General features: G+C 41.2%; 1 protein-coding gene across 1 annotated transcript in view; it reads left to right on the plus strand.

Annotated features, from left to right (window-relative positions):
- The first annotated feature begins 1910 nt into the window (after window positions 1-1910).
- CTXND1 (cortexin domain containing 1) overlaps window positions 1911-19201 on the plus strand; it is a 35474-nt gene continuing 18183 nt past the window's right edge. The window contains exon 1 of the mRNA XM_064722382.1: window positions 1911-2174. The gene's annotated coding sequence lies outside the window, so the exon portion shown is untranslated. The remainder of the gene's footprint in view (window positions 2175-19201) is intronic.

Below are 19201 nucleotides of genomic sequence, written 5' to 3' on the forward strand. Positions count from 1 at the left end.
AAAGAAATCCATCATAGCTTATCCCCAACCAAGGAAAGTAAATGAACTTACTGGAAAGATCAATATACTCCAAAAGGGTGAGGCAGGAATAAAAAGGGAAATTGGAGCATCTTTCTACAGGGTCCTATAAAGGCTGAGAACCTTCAGTGTGAGTTAATTGTTTCTGCTACCAATTCTGCAGCTCCTGGGTTTTCCTGCTTTGCTCACAACAAGGCTGTCACCTGGCAATCCTGGCTGTTACATCTGCATTTTTTGTCTGACTTGACTGGATATTCCAGGGACAGGGACTATGCCTTGTCTGCATTTTAAAAGTAAAGATGCTCACATAATGCATAATTACTATACAAAACAAACTTAACATTCAAGGCAGCTTTGTTGGGTTTTCCTTTCTATGACTCAACAAATTTGTTACCTTGAGGTGCTAAACACAGTTGTGAGAACAAGAGTGAGAAAAAAGAGTCAGTTTTGCTACTATGGAATTATGTTCTCATTTCATAGGAATCCACTGGTGCTGACACTGTTATGTGCTGGTTTCCCCTTTCCTCCTAGGTGTTATTTTTGTGAAAGTGCAAAGCAGCACCTTCCCAGCAACATCTGTCAGCCAGGAAGACTGAGTATTTTTGGCATTTTCACAGGCAGAAATTATAGCACAGAAAACAATAGGTGCAGGACCAATGATGCTGACAGGTATCATAGAAAGCTGCATTTATGTAGGAATTCCAGAAGAAACTCAAGTCCAGCTAGTAAAACACTTTTCAAAGGGGAAATGGGCTCTTTCTAGATGCCTGTCCTTGACTGCCCTTTTTCTAAAGAATCCAATTAATAATCCTGAAAAATTTATTAGCCACACTGTTTTGGTTGCTGGGATTTCCCTGTGCTATCTGAAAGGATAATCATCCCCTGGGGATGCTCAAAGCCTTTGCTAAGGGGGTCAAAACCTTCCCTCACCAACAAAGAGCTGCTGCTCTTCTCCTGATATCTTAATGCCCCCATCAGTGGCAAAGAAAATCTGTGAATCAACACCTTACAGAGTACCTGTTCTTGGGAAATATTTATTAATGATTGCTGTGTTATCTGTTGGGGGTGCCTATGTGGAAAAAATACCCCCATTTTTGCCTGCACGACTGCAATGTGTTTGTTTTCCTGGATTTGCCACACATGGTTGGGCACAATTAGCATTTGCAGGAGGCCTGGGTAACAGGTAAGCACGGCCCCAAAATGGGGTTTTTCTCCTGAGAGCCCCTTTGAAGGTCACGTTGGAGCAGGCAGGGGTTCAGCGTCAAAAATCCGCTCACTCCAGCTGCTTATGGGGAGAGCAAGAGCAATGCCCCCACGGCTTCCCAAAGGCACTGAGTCAAACATCTCAGCACAGCACAGAAAAAATTAGGGTCCCTAATGAGAAATCCACTGTGGATCTTGGTCACTCTGCCTTTTTATTATTACTGCTCATTAATTCTGCCCCATCTGCATGCAGGAGCCCCCAAAGTGACAGACACTCAGCAGACAAAGGACAAGGGTGACAATCCCTCATTCAAGACTAGAGCAATGCCTGGAGCCTGTTAAATCTCAGATGTTAATCCATGAAGTTTTAGGCTTTACTTTTTGACTGTATTGAGCAGGGCTGGTACAGTGCATTTCAGAGCTGGAAAACCCCTCCCCTTCACTTGTACTTCTGAAAAGCAGAAGATTTAGTTCAAATGAGAGAGTGCATTCCTCAACATTTAAAAATTCATTGGCTTCAATTTCTATTGTTAACTCGAGCTCTCTTTGAAACATATAAATTAGTGTTTGGCTGAGAATTCCACTGCAAGTTGCAGAATACGACAACTTGCACGCTCCAGAACTGTAAAGCAAGATGAAGCATCCCCAGCCCCTTTGCCTTTAAAATGCCATGGAAGCACCGAGGCTCTCGGCAGAACACCTTATCTGCTCTCCAAAGCTGTGACTCTCCATCCTTCCCCGATGAAGACCCAGGGGATTGCTTACTTAGCATACACCAGAGGCAATGGGTAGGGTGAGCAGGCACTGCAGCCAGAAACCCCCAGCGCCGAGCGCGGGCGATTCCCCGCACATGCAGAGACTTCGGAGCTGAATTGTGCTGAGCAGAGAGCCCCGGCTGGGGCTGAGCGAGCCATGTGTGCCCGGCAGGAGCAGCTCCGCTGAAAAGCAATGCAGTAAGTGCTGGGCTATTGCAGCAGGCAGCGCTGCCCGGGCTTTGCAGCTTCTGCTGCGAGAGACACAGCCTCCATCCAGCCCGGAGCAGGGGCAGGGCTGCCTGGGTTTTGTGGTTGTTTCTAAGCGAAGTGGAGGGATGGAGTGGGTTTGCAGTGCCGGGGGCTGTGGGGTTTGTTTGCTTTGTGTGCCTGTGTGGGTGTTGCAGGGCAGTGCTCGCTCCATGTCCTGTGCTGAACTAGGGCTGCTGGCTTTGGGGGGGATTTCTCTGCTTGTGCTCAATAACTTCATGTCAGCAGGCATTTGTGTTCTCCTTCATCATGCAGCATGGGTGCAAACTATTCTCTGTACTAGTACTAGGTAGTCTGGTGCTGGATTTACAGGGGCTGTGCCTTTGGGTGATGATGAATTGTACATTGAAACTATGTGAGTGAGTGCTCTGATGGTGGGTAATACTTTTATTTCACTTCAGCAGGTATGGCTAATTCCCAGTTTGTGGTAAATTCTGCACTGTGCTCTGGAATTGCTCTTTTGGTAGATAAATGTTTGTAAGCAGTACTTTATCCTAGCAGAGCTGTGGCTTCCTTCAGATTCTGATGTTCTGTTACTGTACTCTGCAGCAGCAGCTTTCTGTTTGTACTGAGTGGGAGAGGGAAAGCGTGAGTTAAAGTTTGCTTTAGATGATAAAGGATTTTTACATAGTTTGAAAGTGTTTGCAAAATTCAGCATTTGGGCATTAATTGCAGGCCTTTGGAAAGATCTGTGCAGCATTTAAAGGAAATTTAACCATACAGTTTTTGTTCTGTTACTTAGAAACTAATACCAAGCTTCATTCCTCTGGTTTCTTGGTACAGCTTCCTCAGTGACTTATGAGCTCTGGCTTTAGGATAACTGCCTCCCTTCAGCCTCTCTGCCATTTTGGGCTTCATGCACGTTTAACTCTTTAAGGCAATGTTTGCGGAATTTTTTAAGAGAGCAACTGCCAAAACTTAGGGATTCTCTTTTTGCTGCTCAGTCAAATGTCAATAATAAATAGCCATTGCTCTCCTGTAGAGGAGCACTAATGAAACCATTCCTTGGTTTTCCCACTCAATATTTGCTTGTAAGTTGGGGTTTATTTAGTTCTTTTAAAATAATAAAGAAAGAAATATTCCTCTGATATATGTCATTTTAGTTTTGAGCAAAATTTTTAGCATCACTAATTTGAAGGGATAATACTCAAAAATTAGGCAAATAAAGTTCAGCTTCTTCTAAAAGAGTTTTTGCAGAGATGCTGTTGAAGATGGGTGTAATGTTTAGTCCCAGGCACAGCTGATCAGACCAAAAAATACCCTGGAAGTTCTGGCACCTTTTCAGTCCCGTGCAACATGCGTGTCTTGGAGTTTTTTCTGTGAGATTAATGCTCAGGTGCTGAAAAGAGATATTTCCTCTGACACTGCAGTCAAAATAATTTTCTCCTTTTCATCTCGGAGATGCTTTATTACATATGCTGTTATTGAGTTGCAATTGCTAAGATAATGCAAAATTAATAAGTCCTAATTATTCTTCATTAGCTGTACAACTTGAAGATGAACAAATCTACAAGGAGGGTGGATCACATCTGAATCTGATCTGCTCCCCCTTCCTTTTCTCTCCAACCCCTACTTCTCCCCTTCTTTTTATGAGTCTTTGATAGGTGCTGTAGTTGCTCTTATTTAAGGACCTGAACCTAAGATCAGTGCAATTTTCCCAGTCACAGGTTCACAATCTGTGTCTGCCTCATCTGCCCATTTTCTCCATCTAGATTTCCAGCAAAGCCAGTAGCAAACTTGGAAGATATGAGAATTTATTATAAGATATCTCTGAGTGAGCGTTACAAAGCTGGTGTTGGTATATCTGTCATGAGGAAAGAGCAGGGATTTTACCTGTAACTAAAATGTGCTCAGAACACACAGTTTTGATGACATGATCATCAGATATTTTCAGGTAAACTAACTCCAGTAATTTAACAAGTATTGCTTTCAAATTATTTCCTCTGAGGCACAAAACAGGGGAGGGAAAGAAATGCAAAAAAGGAGTTGGATGTTGGAAAGTCACTGGATTCATAATGAGAATCACAAGACAAAAAGGAAGATTATGTCTGGTTTTATGCTTTCACGCAATTCTGAGTCTTTAATCAAAATGTGTTTCCTGAACTGGAACCTCAGAATTATTTGCCAAATATTATTGTTCATGTCAAAGGTATAATGGAGAACATTAGGTATAAAATCTAATTTCTCAGCCTAGAATAAGCATATTAGTAAACATTATGTTTTCACCTCATCTTGTCTGTAAGTAACCCTGGCAGGAGCCTTGCCTCAGAAGTCGAGTTCACTTTATTGCATTGCAACCTGAGACACCAACATGCAAAGGGAAGTTTACTAATTTTGTCCTACATTGCCAGTAATGAGCTGCAAGTCAATTTAATTAATGAAGAGTAGCTGCTCAACATTTGTAGTCACCTGAACTACTTCAATTTGCTTTACTGAATCTCTATCAGCTTTGACGTGTAGAGGCACGGACAGATTTACAAGACAATGAGAAATACCACTGTCATTTAAGTACCAGAGGCAAAAATTCCAGTACAAAACTGGATAAAAGAATATACAGTGGGTGGATAAACATGCTGCATAATTCCAAAGGACAGTGGAAGTGTGTGTCACTGTTGCACCAGGAAACAATGGCGCAGACGGTGTCACGTTAAAAGACAGACATTCAGTTCTCAAAGAGATAAGTTAGCTCTGTTTGTGCAAAAGTGGGGAATTTTTTGTACCATGCTTAGTAGAACTGTCATGTTTGTAAAGAAATACATCTTACAGCTAGTGACATCCAAAATGTGCCACATACATAGTCAATAGTTTCTTTGTGGTTACAAAAGAAAGGACATTTTCTTCCTTTCTTGTTTTTCAAGGGTAGACTTTCTGATGGCGTCAACTACTTAGATATGCTGCATAGTAATTATTTTATTCATATGTATGAAAGAAAATCTCTTAGAATCTTCATTATACTTATCTGCTGCGAGCATCAAGATTGAATTTAACTGGGATTTTCAGATATATGCTTAGACAGTCCATTTTCAACAACAAAATGAATATGCTATTATTTTCTACTATCACTTCTTTCCAAGGGCAATTACTTAATACTCTGTAATAGCTACAATTTAGGATACTTCATTTGCCACAGTGACTCTCCTCACTTTCCACACCCACACAAACCCCAGACCCTACTGTGAGTAAAGCAGCAGTGCAGTAGCATTCAAGGAGGATTAAAGGACTAAGATTGAGTACTTCCTAAAGCCTGCAGCCTGAGCTGTCATTTAAAACAGGAGCAAAAGTGATGTTCCTGCCTCTCCCAAGTGCTATCCAAAAGGTGTAGATATGCACACAAAACCCATGCAGAATTAGAAGGATCACACGCTATGTTTGGCAAAGTATCTTCAAAGTGCACCTGGCAAGGCAGGGTGACCTTCAGAAAGTGCAGAGGAGCTGGCCCACAATTCTGTCACCTTCTGCATCTATTCCTTAAAGCTTTAGGCAAGAATTCTGGCATCTGGCTTTTTGGAGGATAATTCAGGACATTGAACTTTAAAAGGAGGCTGTGGAAGTCTATATTCTAACAAACTTAGCCACAAGCAACAAACTGAAAATCAGCATCTGATTTTCACTGAAACATCTAGAAGAAACTCCAAATGCCACATGCTCTGAACTTTCATGAGTTCATGGCACCTTCAATAATCTTTTCTTTCCTCTTGGACAGAAATGCAAAGGAAACAGCATGAACTAAACAAGGGTTTGCTTGAATGATGCCTGCAGAGACACACACCTCTTCTCAGCATTATTTTAGCATTTCAGTTTCAAATCTATTTCATCCAGCCCTGGGGAGACCAAGCCTCTGGGGATCCTATTCATGATACTCAGAATTCACAGTAGTCAGGCAGAGAGATACCTAGGCAGGAAGAGCATTGTATCCCCCAGTGTCAGTCAGGACATTGTTCAGAGGGAAAGATGAGGAAATGAGACAGAAGGTGGCTGAAAACACAGATGCTCACATTTCTTCTGCTAGAAACAGGGAATGATTTATTTCTTTTTATCATAAATCACAGGTTTTCCTTCAAGGCTTTGCTTTAGACTTTCAATCAGTGCTGATGGCTGTGTGAAGAATCACATGCCCAAGCAAATCTAAACTATCTGGTGGAAAAGCCTTCCATTTCTCTCCCTGCCTCATCTGACTGATTTCATGATTACTGCGGAATTTGCTGCTCCACACATTTATTTTGTCTTATAAACCAGTCCAAGGCAGCTGATGTCACCCATCCAATTTTGTTTCCATATTCACACTCAAGCTCCCATTCCCTCTGACAGCGTGACCAACATATCTATGACTTCTCACCAAATAACTATATCACACCATGTGCTGCAGAATTGTTTTGGGTTTTCACCAGTTCAGTTTAGAATTCAGCCCTCAGTCTGAGCATAATTCAGCTGGGAGGAGATCAATTCTAGAATCACAGAGGGGTTTGGGTTGGAAGGGACCCTAAAGCTCATCCCATTCCAGCTCCCTGCCATGGGCAAGGAATCTTCACTAGACCAGGATGCTCAGAGCTCCATCCAACCTCTCCTAAAACACCTCCAGGGAAGTGATTTTTAAGAAGTCTGGTGAGAGCCATGGGCCAAAAGCCACATCAGATATTATGAAAAATAGTGGGAATGAAAAGAGGGGGAAACCTCAGCTACCAACACAGAGGGAGCCAATTTTTGTCAGTAAGATCTTGTCAGGAAAGTGTCTCCTATTGTTAGAAGTCCAAATAATGCTAAGTCATAATTGCTCAAAGTTAAGAAACTCAAAGTAACCAAACCAAAAAGTCTGAACTCTGAAAAAATAAACATTCCATTAATTTTGACTTTCATTTTGGGGTATTCTTAAGGATTTATACTTCAAAGCTTTCATCTTTAAGGATATGAGAGCATTTTAGAATAAAGACTTTTATATCCTTGCACAGTAACCTCAGCAGAGCTTCAAAAGCATCGCCACCTATGAAAATCACACAAGGTTAAAATTTAGATAATTCCTATATTGAGAACCACAACTTTACAAAACATTACTTGCTTCTGGTTTGTTTTTACTTTTTACAACATTATATGACCGTCTTTGTGTATTACAGCCAGCAGAAATGTTTCCCAGGAAAAGAAATTGAGAGATTTTCTACAATCTGCATCAGCAAACCACCAGAAAATGATGTTTTCTGGATTATATTCTGCCTCTGAGTTCACTGTATCATCACTGCAGTTTTCCAAGTTGCAAGCAAAAGGCAGCCAGAAAGGAAATACCCAAGTAAAGCTGATCCAATTCTTGTTCAGCTGCAGAAGTATTCAGAAATATCTCTCCTTACTCTTTTCATGTGCTATATTTGCTCAGCACACTGAAGTTGACTTGCATTGTATTCTCTCCCATTCAGACCCTGTCACACCATTGCAGCACTGACAGCTCTCATCCCCATGCTCACTGTGGGTATTTTCTGGGAAGAAGCAGATTTGGAAACACCTGCTTTCCCTTCTTATCGTTTTCCTTCTGCCACATCTCAGTAATGAGCTCTTTTAAGAATTGCCTGGAGAATGGGAACAGGTTGGTAATAGCAAGGAAAAAAAAACAAACCAAAACAAACTCAGAATTGCATCTGTGAAGGAGGTTTTCCCCAGCTGCCTTCTGCTTTGGGTGTTGATCCCATATCCATGGAAGGCAGTGAGGAGACTCCCACTGACTCTGCAGCAGAACCCAAAAGAATTCTATGGGAAGTACATTGGGAGTATTTTTGGTGATGTTTATAGTGCAGAAAAAAAAAATTGCAGGAGCTCATGACCTTGCAAACCCTGGCCATGGTGAGCAGCCCCTCCTGGGCAAACACCCAGCTCCCCTCAGGGCCTTTATTTGCCTAAATCCCACACACATTAAACATTCATATCTGGCCTGTTATAGACAATGAGGTTTTGTTCCTTCCTCTTGTTTTCTAATATTGTCTTGATTTAAATTATGTGCAAAACAAAGGAAATAATATTTTGGAAGAGCAATGAAAGGATAATACAGGGACAAGTAAAATTTGGTTACAGAATCAAGGTAGATGAAGAACTTTTCTTATGAAGAAATACAGCACCTGGGGAGGGTGTTTTGTATAATGCTCCATAGCTTGGGATTTGATTTAAAAAGCCTTTTGGACACACTTAGATCTCAAAATGTAGAGAAAACCAGCAAGGGAATGTGTCTCCTTTTTTTATATTTAAAGCATTTCCTTCACATAATCCTTGTAAAACCAAGATTTTTGTGAGAAATAATAAGTGCATACAAATGAAGCAGATCCTCTGGAAGAAGCAAAACCCAAAAAAAACCCAAGTAAATCAAGATCTGGAAATGAAATGCAGGCAGCATATATTCCACAGTAAGTTTCCTTGAGCAATATTTAGTGCTAAGGCATTTTCTGTTTAATGTAAGAGCAAAAGCAGCAGGTCCCAGCTGGATCCACCTGTCTCTCTTGACGAAGCAGCTGAGTGTTTCAGCAAGCAGCCAAGGAAGGGCTATGTTCATGTGCTGCTTCATTTCAAGCTCAGACTTGTACAGCAACCTGTCAGGGTTGCTGACATCAGTATTTGTCTCCAAAACTACCCTGTGACACTGGGATTGACTTTAAAGGACACTATTGGGCTGTTAGGAAGCACAGTCTGCACAGAAACCATCAATGTCTGAAAGAGGAAGAAGTTGAGTAGGGGGAAAATACAGAGAGGGCATTTAATTTATGATTGTGTACAAGTACACACACAGAGATGCAAACCTGAGGGCTCATTTTGGGTTTTCCACCAGAAAAGAAGGACTTGGGAGCCACTGGAGCCCACAAACAACAGAAGGTTTTTGTAGCATTTGTCTACATTACGAAGACAACATACTAAGTTATTCATGAAACAAAAAAGCTCAGAGCTTTTCTATGCCTCTCTTTTGTTTTTAACACTCTGAGTTTCCTTCCCTGAGCCTGTAGAGCTGAAGGAATGGCACCTTACAAGCCCTGCTCCCTAGCCCTGCCCCTGGGCACAGATTAAACACAGCAGAGACGGAGCTAAATGTGCTGCCTGACTCTACAGAACAGATTTCTGGTTCCCCTGCACCTGGGGTCATGGCATAAAAGTCATGTTATGCTTTCAGGTGGTATTTAATCACTCACCATCCATAAGAAAACACCTCAGCTGACTCCTAGGCTTTTTCCCCGTGGTGTTTAGCATTTAAGTGTCCTTCTACCGATTGTGGAACAAATTCTTCTGTGATGCTTGCCTGGGTTTCAAATGCCTGGACATGCTGCATGTGTGGCAGGTGAAACTCCTCAGCCTACACATGGCAAATACAAGGGATCAGTCTCACCCTTCACCCTGCAGTTACCATTGCTGCCATAGCAATTTGGCCCCATATATTCAAAGTTTAAATGTGTTTGTAAACCCGCTGCCCTCCAAACCAATTCTGTGTGCTCCAGTGACTTCACTGGGCAGTTTGGCAGCAGAGGGCCACATTGAATTCTTCTCAGTTAAAATTCACAGGAGTTATAGTTTAACACTGAAAGGGGCTGTGCAAGAGAACCACAGGAGCAACCAACCAGGCTGAGGTTTCTTTATGAACTCTGATTTAGTGATTTAAATTTATTTGGTTTTCTGAGATGGTCTAGAGCTCATAGGCAGTGTATTACTCTGTCTTGGCTGACAAGAGGTAACTTCTAAAGATGCATGACCTTAGTTTCTTGCTGTCTTGGAAACATAATGATATCTCTACCACATTGGAAGTAATACTTTAATAAAAAGTTCCCTACCCCATCTGCAGTTATGGCCATGTTATGTGCTCTGCCACAGTAATAACAGAAACACATCAACATGAACCTTGCTGGAAATAGCTCTAGCATAGCTCTGAAAGCCATTTCTTCAGGTGAATGGAGTAAAGAGAAATTTCCATCTCCAGGAACGCATGAGACTTTCCAGTGCACTTCAAAGCCTGGCCAGCTGGAAGCAGGAGCTGTAGCAAAGGGCTCTGGAGCCTGTTTGGAAGCTGACTCCAGCACAGGAATTGAAATAAATGAATTTGGCACCTAAAAGGAGGTTTTGTGGAGTCAACGCTTTCTAAGCAGAGGACAGAGAGAGATTTGGCAAGGTTGGCGCATACATTATTGACATTTTAATGTCACAAAGGGGTAATCCCAGGTCTAACTCTGAGCCAGCTGAACTTGTCATGGTCTTGAAGCCCACCCTTCTCAGGTATTGGGCTGAAGGGATGCTGAAGTGACAGCCTGGGTGGGCAGGGGAGTGCTAGACACTGTCAGAAAATACACACATGCAGAATAAACACCCTACCCTTTTTGTACTAACCTGTGATTTTCTGCATTCCCTACTACCCACCTACCAAAGATAAAGCTTCTTATGTTGATAGTTATCAGAGAATGAGCATGAGAATGTTGAGAAAATAAATAATTTATACCTGCTTTTTGTTGTTCAAACCGAAACCAGGAATCTTTCCGAAATGGAAATCAATGATGGCTGGCATCATTCTCAGAACATTGCCTTGGGACACCAAGTGCACAAATGCTTTGCTGATATTTTGGACACAGTGCAGAAGAATTTTCCAAGTGATTTTCCACCTCCCAGGAAAAAAAAATATTGTGTTTTCCTATTTGCATTTGGACAACTATTTGTATCTTAAAGCAAGTATCTGCAAAACATTCATGCCTTGCAGCATTTTTTAAATTAATAGCACAGAAGGAAATAACACTGGAAATAACACTGGCAGTCTAGCACAATTTTTTTCTGTTGGATTTGGTAAGAATGGGATATTCTGTGCAAAGAAAGTCTTGTTTCCTTATTTGCTTAGGGATCAGAACCGTTGTCTTTAGCTTTCTTTTCTCCTGACAATTTGTTCCTGTAATCTCCTTATGTTCCTACATTAAAACCTTTGGCTAAATTGAGAGGTGGCTTAACTGAGAATTTAAGCTACACATTAGTAAACATAACAGGAGGCAATGGAACAAGTCACCCCACAAGGAGAGAAAAACAGTGAACATCAGGAATCTGTGCTGCTGCCTCACCTACTGTTTCCTGCAACAGCATTTTCAAGTTACATCTGCTCACACAAAGCTCATGATATGCAGAATAGTGTGCACCATGGCTAGGTCTGTTCTAAGGAGATAATAATGGATTTTAATCAGTGGCAAGCACAGGAACTGAGTGTCTCTCATTGAGAATCTGAGCACATCCAGGGGAGCCAAGGGGCAAGAGATGGCCCTGTGACCTTGTCTGGGGGCACACAGAGCTCCTCAAAGCGGCTCAGCAGCAGCTGAAAGCATCTTCCAAAGTGCAAGGTGTTACCAAACCCTTCCAAAAAACCACCCAGGAGGGGATTCCAGGTCACTCTGCTCAGGGATGGGGAGAAGAGGCAGAGGAGCTCTGGAACCTCTCAAAGGCACAAGGAGCTCTGGAACCTCTCAAAGAGTGTTGCCATCACTGTTTCTCTGAGAAAGGATCATGCTCCATAACCAGCACAGCAGATACAGAACTGCAAACCTGTTTTCTGCAAGAAAACCAGAACTGCCTCACCCAGAGCCAGAGCAGCATCACCAAGGTGCTCAGTTCTGCAGGGAGCAAGGGGCTTGTGGAAGGAATAATTCTAAAGCACCAAGCCAGCATCAAAGTTTCAAACAAACCTCTTTGGCTAGGACATTTTCCTTGCTTTTCCCCCTCTTCACCACATGATCCAACAAAGTGTCTCACCCCTTGACTGTCTGGGAAATGTGATAAGTTTGATCAGGGAAAGAAAAATTTCTCCCCCTGCTCTATTAAATTCTGTCGGTGTCCTGAGAGGAGATGATCTCTGGACAGCAGCAGAATGTATGATTGCAAGCAGACAGTAATTTTATTACACAACTGCCCAATGGCACTTCTCTGAAATATTTTGAAGTTCTGTGGCATAGAGAAAGTCAGCATTTCTTAAAGCAGTTTAAACCATAAAACAGAGTAGTAACCAGCAGGGGAAAATAAGAATAGCTGTTCCTTCAGAATTTTTGAGTGATTAGACTAATTTTCAAGCTTTCTTGTACATGATCTATTATTTAATCTCCCACCTTACTTCATAGCAGCAAACAACAGTCTATTTTAAACCTCTGTTTTTCCTCCATTACGAAAGCATTGCTCTCTAAAAGAATGGATTTTTGTAAAATGCTAAGAGAAAGCAGGAGCAGCTCCAAAAAAGGTTCAGATGGCTGTGCCCGTCCTGCTGCTGTGCCATGTCACTGCTGCTGTCAAGAATATTCCTTACCTTGAAATCAAAGGGAATTTTAAAATAAGCAATAAAATTAGAAGATCAAACATGTGAGGTGAGGAAAGTGGGATCTGGTCCAGTATTTACTATATTCTTTCCCACATTTGTGTTATCATGAATAAAAATCAGTAAATGCTCTAACTGCAATTTATGTCAGAGTAAAAAGGTGAGGAACAATCAAGTTTCTACAATATTTTACTTTCATCCCATAACATGGGATAACTACTGCATTTTTCCCCCACTTGATTTCTTTGCAAGGTTATCTTAGAGTTTCCTCCCTCTTTATTTGAAAGGATGAATTCTATTTCTAAACAGATTTTCTCAGCAAAATTTTCAGATTTCTATTCTTACAGTTTCTTCTCATTGTATTAGCACTTTCTTTTTTTCCCCCACACAGCTCTTGCTAATACAAACTTGCATCTACATGTTGTTTATTGGGCCCATAAACAAATTAACATGCAGGGTGTTAAATAACTACTAAAGCTCTTGTAAAAATACGTCTAGAATGTGTTTGAATTAATAATAATCACATCAAAACAGCAAAGATGATTCTATCTACCTCTTTCCTTTAGATATTTTTTTAGATCTCCATAACTTTCTGAGAAGCTGTGCTTAAAACATTGATGTGAATACAGAGCAGGAAATCTGAAGTAATTTTCTTTCAATCCTTCTCAAAACTCCTCTGCATCTGCTTGTGCAGCAGAACAGCTCTGGGGACACTGAAAGGGTGCTGTGAAAATCACTGCCCCGTAAAGTCCTCGCTGGCTGCTGTTTAGAAAAGGAATTTGTGAAGGAATAAAGGCACTTTTTCACCAGGTTACAAAAAAGGAGAAGGAAGAAATAGTTTCCAGTTGCTGGAACTAAAAAAGGCAAGGAAGTGCAAGTGCATGCAAAGAGGGAAAAACACAATTCTCCTTTGCTAAAAGGAAGGAATGATGTGTAAAAGGCATACAGGAAAACATTTCTACCCCAGCCACAGGAAAGATTTGTGTATAATCAACTTCTGTGTGCTGCAGAGCAGTTGCCGACGTATTTTCATGCAAGCTGATGTTGTTTTCCCTGCTTGAGTGGCATAGCAATAATAAATACATTTATTATTCATTAAATGCCTTCAAAATATTTTAATATGCCTCAGCATTTCCAAGGTGTTCAAATCACAGCAGTAAAACACCCTGCTCACATAATTTGCTGCCTTAACAACTGAATATCGGAGTTTGTAGTTTAAAGTTTCTGAGTGCGCGTTTTCAGACAGAGTGGAGAATCACTTTAGGTATCTGGAGTCAAATCCTTAAAAGAAGCTCTCCTCCTAAAAATCACACCTGTTCCACCTACCCTCCCTCAAAAGAAACACAATTCGATTCTCCTATATTTTATAAAATAAAATTTCATAAAATAAAGTTATAAAATTCACCAAGTTCAGAAGTTGTCAAATCAGGAAAAGGACTTTTTTAAGGTAAAGGCAGACCAATAGATAGGTGCTGTAGTATGTGCATACATTGTTTTGTGTGATTTGGTTTGATTGTTTCCTTTCTATACAAAAAAACACCCCAACAAATAAAAAAAAACCCACCCAAAAAGACCCAAAAAACTAAACCAAACCAAACAAACTAGCTTAAAGAAAAAAAAAAAAAGAAAAAAGAAAAAAGGAAAAAAAGGGAAAAAAAGGAGAAAAAAAAGAGAAAAAAAAAGAGAAAAAAAAGAGAAAAAAAGAGAAAAAATAAAAAAAGAACCCCAAGCCCTGCCCCTTCCAAAACAAACAAACAAAATCAAAAACCAAACAAACAAAAAACAGGAAAGGAATTATGAATCAAGATTTAGTCTTATAGTTTTCTTTACTTGCTATTTGGAAGTAAGACTTCACTGGCCACAGGGTCCCAACCTAGATTTGCATGATGGAGAGCTCTGCATTGCATTTCCTCAGTGCCAAAGCAGATGGAAGGTGATTTATGGCCTTCATTGTTTATGGGGATAAAGGAGGAGAGAATTATGCCCAGATCACTGTGACCCAAATAATTCCTTAAGGTTATCAAGTTTGCACAGCTCTGTCTTATGTTAAGTTTATGCCGGAAAAAGAAAAATAAATCAAAAGAAGAGGAAGTGAACCACTGAAGCAGGGAATGTACCAAAGCACACAGTGCTTATTTATCTACAGCTGAACCACATCAACCAGGGGGAAGTTTTATTCCCAGTCACTGCTCAGAGCTTCCAGTGAAACACTCCCTGATTATATTATTGTCACCAAGTCCAGCATTTGGTGAACTTTATCTACCATTAGAGTCTGGCAACATGGAGGCCATAAGCAAATAAATCTGAAAGCTAAATGAAATTTTTGTTCTTAAAAGATGGGCATTTGAAACACCTAACTGCAGTTTCCAGTGTTGTGTCCTGTGAGATGCAAAGAGAGAAATCCTTCAGAGACCTGAGAGCAGCCTGTGGTGCAATGAGCAATGCCATGAGATGCTCAACACTTCCAGCAGCCTGGAGATGCCTGGAAAGGGTTCAGAGACACTGCAGGCATGAGCCCAACATGATTTGAACTGGCAGAAACCTCTCACCAAGATACAAAATAAGGCTAAAAATGAATATGTGTTATTTCCTGCATGTCTCCCAGGTAAGAATGCAGAATTCCAGGGGATGTTTCCCAGAGTTCTGGCAGTGACAGAGCTGCCACTCATGAACTTCAGCACATCCCAGGAGCCAGGGCTGGTTTTGCCATTTGCTAACATCACTGCACTTTGAAACTTAAAATGAAACTTGTTACAAAGGCTTGTCACAGGGAGCTCTCTTTCTGCTACAAGAACTCTTGTTTTCACATTAATGAAGCCAGGCATTGACAAATTTGCTGTTGTTTAAGGCAAATGCTGCTGCAGGGGTTATATGAGGCTGTGGTCTCAGTCAGTGTGGTATAGGATTTACCATTCAGCTCCAAAATGAAAAAGTGCAATTAAATGCTCTTGAAAATGTCCTGTGCTAGGAAGAAAAGGCTTCCAAAATAGATTTCTATCTACTTGGTCCTAGTCCATGGTTCTTTAATGTTTCTGCTAGCAGTAATGGTTTTGTCCTGCAAGACAAATACCCATTGATTTCAGTTTCTAATGACTGCTGGGTCAGGCTTCCTATATATTTGTTTAATTAATTTTTCTGACCTTCCTTCCATTTAATACTTGGGATGACAAATGTCCATTTTAGCAGCTGTGTGGATGTTAGTCTGAAGCACCCATGATGTCAAAGGCTTTGTATTCATTTACTAACCAAGTTATTTTGGGCCCTTTTAAAAATAATATGCACGGTCAGCGCAGATTTATGATTTGGGTTTTTTTCAGGTCAATCTCATATCACATGGATTAAAATTAATTCATACACATTAACCTACAGGAAAGAGATGGTTACTGTTTCTTGAGATATGAGGAAAACATCTGAATTCCAGGGAGGATTCCAGATAAATGCATTAATTTTTAAAGCTGAAAAGTTCCTTCCTACTTTAATTAGCAACGTTTCAATTTTCTGCCTCAACATTCAATAATAAAGGTGGAGACTGGGAGAAATGCCATGTCCAGTACAGAGACTGCAATGTAGAGGCAATTCCAGGTGCCATCCAGCAAACCAAGCACGTGCCTTAAATCTGACAGTATTGGCTGGACTTAGGTTAAAAGCCAAAGGCAGAGGAATAAATTGTTTCTTGAATCCTTCCTAGAAACCCCTTTTCTCATTCAGATCTTAGCTCAGCTGGTTTGAGCAGGGTGCTGATAACACCAGGGCTGTTGTGAACCCTTCACTCAAGAGCTGGACCCAATAACCCTCATGGGTCCCCTCCAGCTCAGAACATTCTGTGAATCTGTGAAGTGTTAAGTCTACATGAAATTAGGAACCTAAATGCAATTTTATATCTTGTGCTCACTGCTTTACTCTCAATCTGCCCTTAGTACCTATTTAAAGCCGGGCATGTGCCTAAATCCTTGCATGAAAACTGCATTCAGATAAGTGATCTAAAATTAAAGCATCACCCAGCTCTTGTATATTTGCAAATCAAATTTGTTTTGACAACAGGTTAACATAAGACACAGATAAGACACAGAGCCTAGAGCAAGACTGATTGGGCTGTGTGATTTAAGGCTCTGCAATTAAAGACAATGCCCAGGGATGGGATGCTGCCTCTCAAATGTGAGTGCTCAGGTTCTGCCAGGACTCTGCTGCCTGCACACCTGCCAGTGAACTGGAGCAGGTGCCATGCTACTTCATGGAAAACATTTATTAACTCAGTGATTTATTTAGTCTATTTAAAGAAGGTGGAATAAAACACTGGGCTGGCCATAATGATTATGCTGTTGTTATTTCTTTTTTAATTAATATTGAGTAACCTGTACTGCAGCCAACTTCAAGACACTTCAGACTTGCACTGCTCATTGTCTGGCTGGAGAACAAAAACCTTGGTAGAATAAATAATGTTTTCATTCTAGGATTCTATGGAAAAATACTTTTCCTAGTATCTTCCTTGCACAAAGAAAAAGGACTCTTGATTTTTCCTACCCCATCTTACAGGGAAAATACTCCCCTTTTTCCCTTCATCTCTGAGATATGAAATCTAAAACTCAGAAACATAGGCAGTCCCAGGTCTGAGGGTCCCACAGAGGAGAAAACCAGTTTCTGCCTCACCATGCTTCTTTAACTCAATGCAATATTTACCAGGACAGAGCCAGCCACGGTCCCCTCACCCTGCTGGCCTGGAATAAATGATTTTTTGCACTTTTCCATCCCAAACCCTCTGTTCCTCCCCTCCCTGCAGTTTCCTGTGCTTGCTCCCAGGCCTGCTCTGGGTTATTGAGAGGGAATTTTATCAACACATTCAAACTGAAACACCACAGAGATTGATATCAGAGATTTGCCATTGGGGCAGAGGGAAAGAAATAAAGAGAAGAACAGCTGGGCTCAGTGCCCCCAGCTCAGCATGTCTGACCACCATAATAAACAGAGATTTCTGCTTGTTTCTAGAAGCTGAACATTATATTAACCCCTGTGAAAGACTTTTTCAGCTTGCATGGGAGACAGCAGGGTTTTGGTGCTGCTACATGGCAGCTGCCCCTCTGTTGAGGTCAGTGGGACAGAGGCAGTGACTCTCAGTGCCCAGTGATGCTCTCTGAACCCTCTGAGCCACAGAAGAGACACAAAGCTGACCACAAACTCCTCCTGGTGCAATGGTATAACACCATGTTGAGCTAAATCCACAACAGAACAGCCTTCAGAAGCTATTTTAATCAATTAAGAACAGTTGGACCCTTTAGCACATAGTTACCATCATCTACTTATTATGCACTTAAAATGCAATTATAGACAGGAAAATAATGTTCCTTTTCTATTGGCCTCGTTTTCCTTGAGTGAATTAAGTCTGCTTCTCATCTGCATTCCCAGTCCCAGCTGCTTCCTGACTGAGACAGATCCTGGAGGCTTTTTATATCCAGGAGCAATGCAGCAAGGCCATATGTAAGGCCAGGGTGTGTGTGGGAGCTGGGCTGGCTCCTGATTTATTAGGCTGCTCCAAGTTCCAGTGAGGAATCATTCCCTGGGTGGTGATTCATGAGGTAGCAAAGAACCCAGATCCAGTTCTCAGGCTGTTTAGGGTTAGAAAAGCAATAAAAAATAATAATAAAAAAAAAAAAAAACCAGAAGGGAAGATAGTTTTTGGAGTGCCTGCCTGTGACAGAGCAGGTCTCTGAGGCTATTAATTACCCAAGTCTGGTGGTAAAGTAGAAAAGGTGAATGTATAGCAAAGGAGTTTTCCTAAACATATATAAATAGCAAACCATTACACTTGCACTGGAAGAAGAAAAATCTGCAGACAGGGCAAAGCTCAAGAGCTCCCAAGCCCACAAATGCTTGTGTTCCCTGAATGTCATTGATGCAAGTCACTTGCTGCCATAATTAGCTTTGTCAGAAGACCTGAAATAAATAGAAGGGGGAGGAGAGGAGTCCCTGCAGTACAAACTGATGGGGCTCTGTACCAAGGTGGGGTGTGGAGAGGATACCCCCAGTTTCTTAAATCTGCTTTCCTTCCTGGCCATGGCATTTACAGGGTCATTTGATGGACAGATATGCATAGGCTGGCCACATTTCACCAGGAGATTGCTCCACAGCTTCAAGGTTATATTTATGAGAAAGCTGCCAAATGCTTTAATTGGTGCCCACTGCAGTAGGTCATCAAGAAAAAAAACTTAAAAACCAAACAAACCCACCCCAGGGCAGCATTCAGGAAACTGCTTCATAGGAGAAGTTTTAAGTTGTGACAAGACAGCCTGTCAGACTTCTGGAAGACTTACTTTAACCTATACCTTCAGTAGATTCCAAAGGAATAATTTGGACACTGTTCTTTGTGGTCAAGTGCAGGTTTTTTATGCTGCTACTATAATATTTAAACACTTCCTATTAAATATTGCATATCAATAGAACTGGCTATATCAAAGAGCAGATAATTGCTGGCACTTATTTTTCAAAGTCAAAACTCTGCTTGAACTTCCCTTTGAGAAAATTAGGGTTTTATTAGCTGGCAGAGAGGGGGAAGTGATTCCAAGGGCAATTTGGCTTGGGAATGCAGTGTTCCCATCTTTCTGGCAATGAGGCTTTCCTGAGAGAGAAAGTTCAGCAGGGTTTCCTGAGCCTGTTTAGCTCTCACACCTGATTTTATGGAGGC

This window comes from Zonotrichia leucophrys, chromosome 10 (assembly GCF_028769735.1).
Source record: "Zonotrichia leucophrys gambelii isolate GWCS_2022_RI chromosome 10, RI_Zleu_2.0, whole genome shotgun sequence".
In the NCBI taxonomy this organism is placed as follows: domain Eukaryota; kingdom Metazoa; phylum Chordata; class Aves; order Passeriformes; family Passerellidae; genus Zonotrichia; species Zonotrichia leucophrys.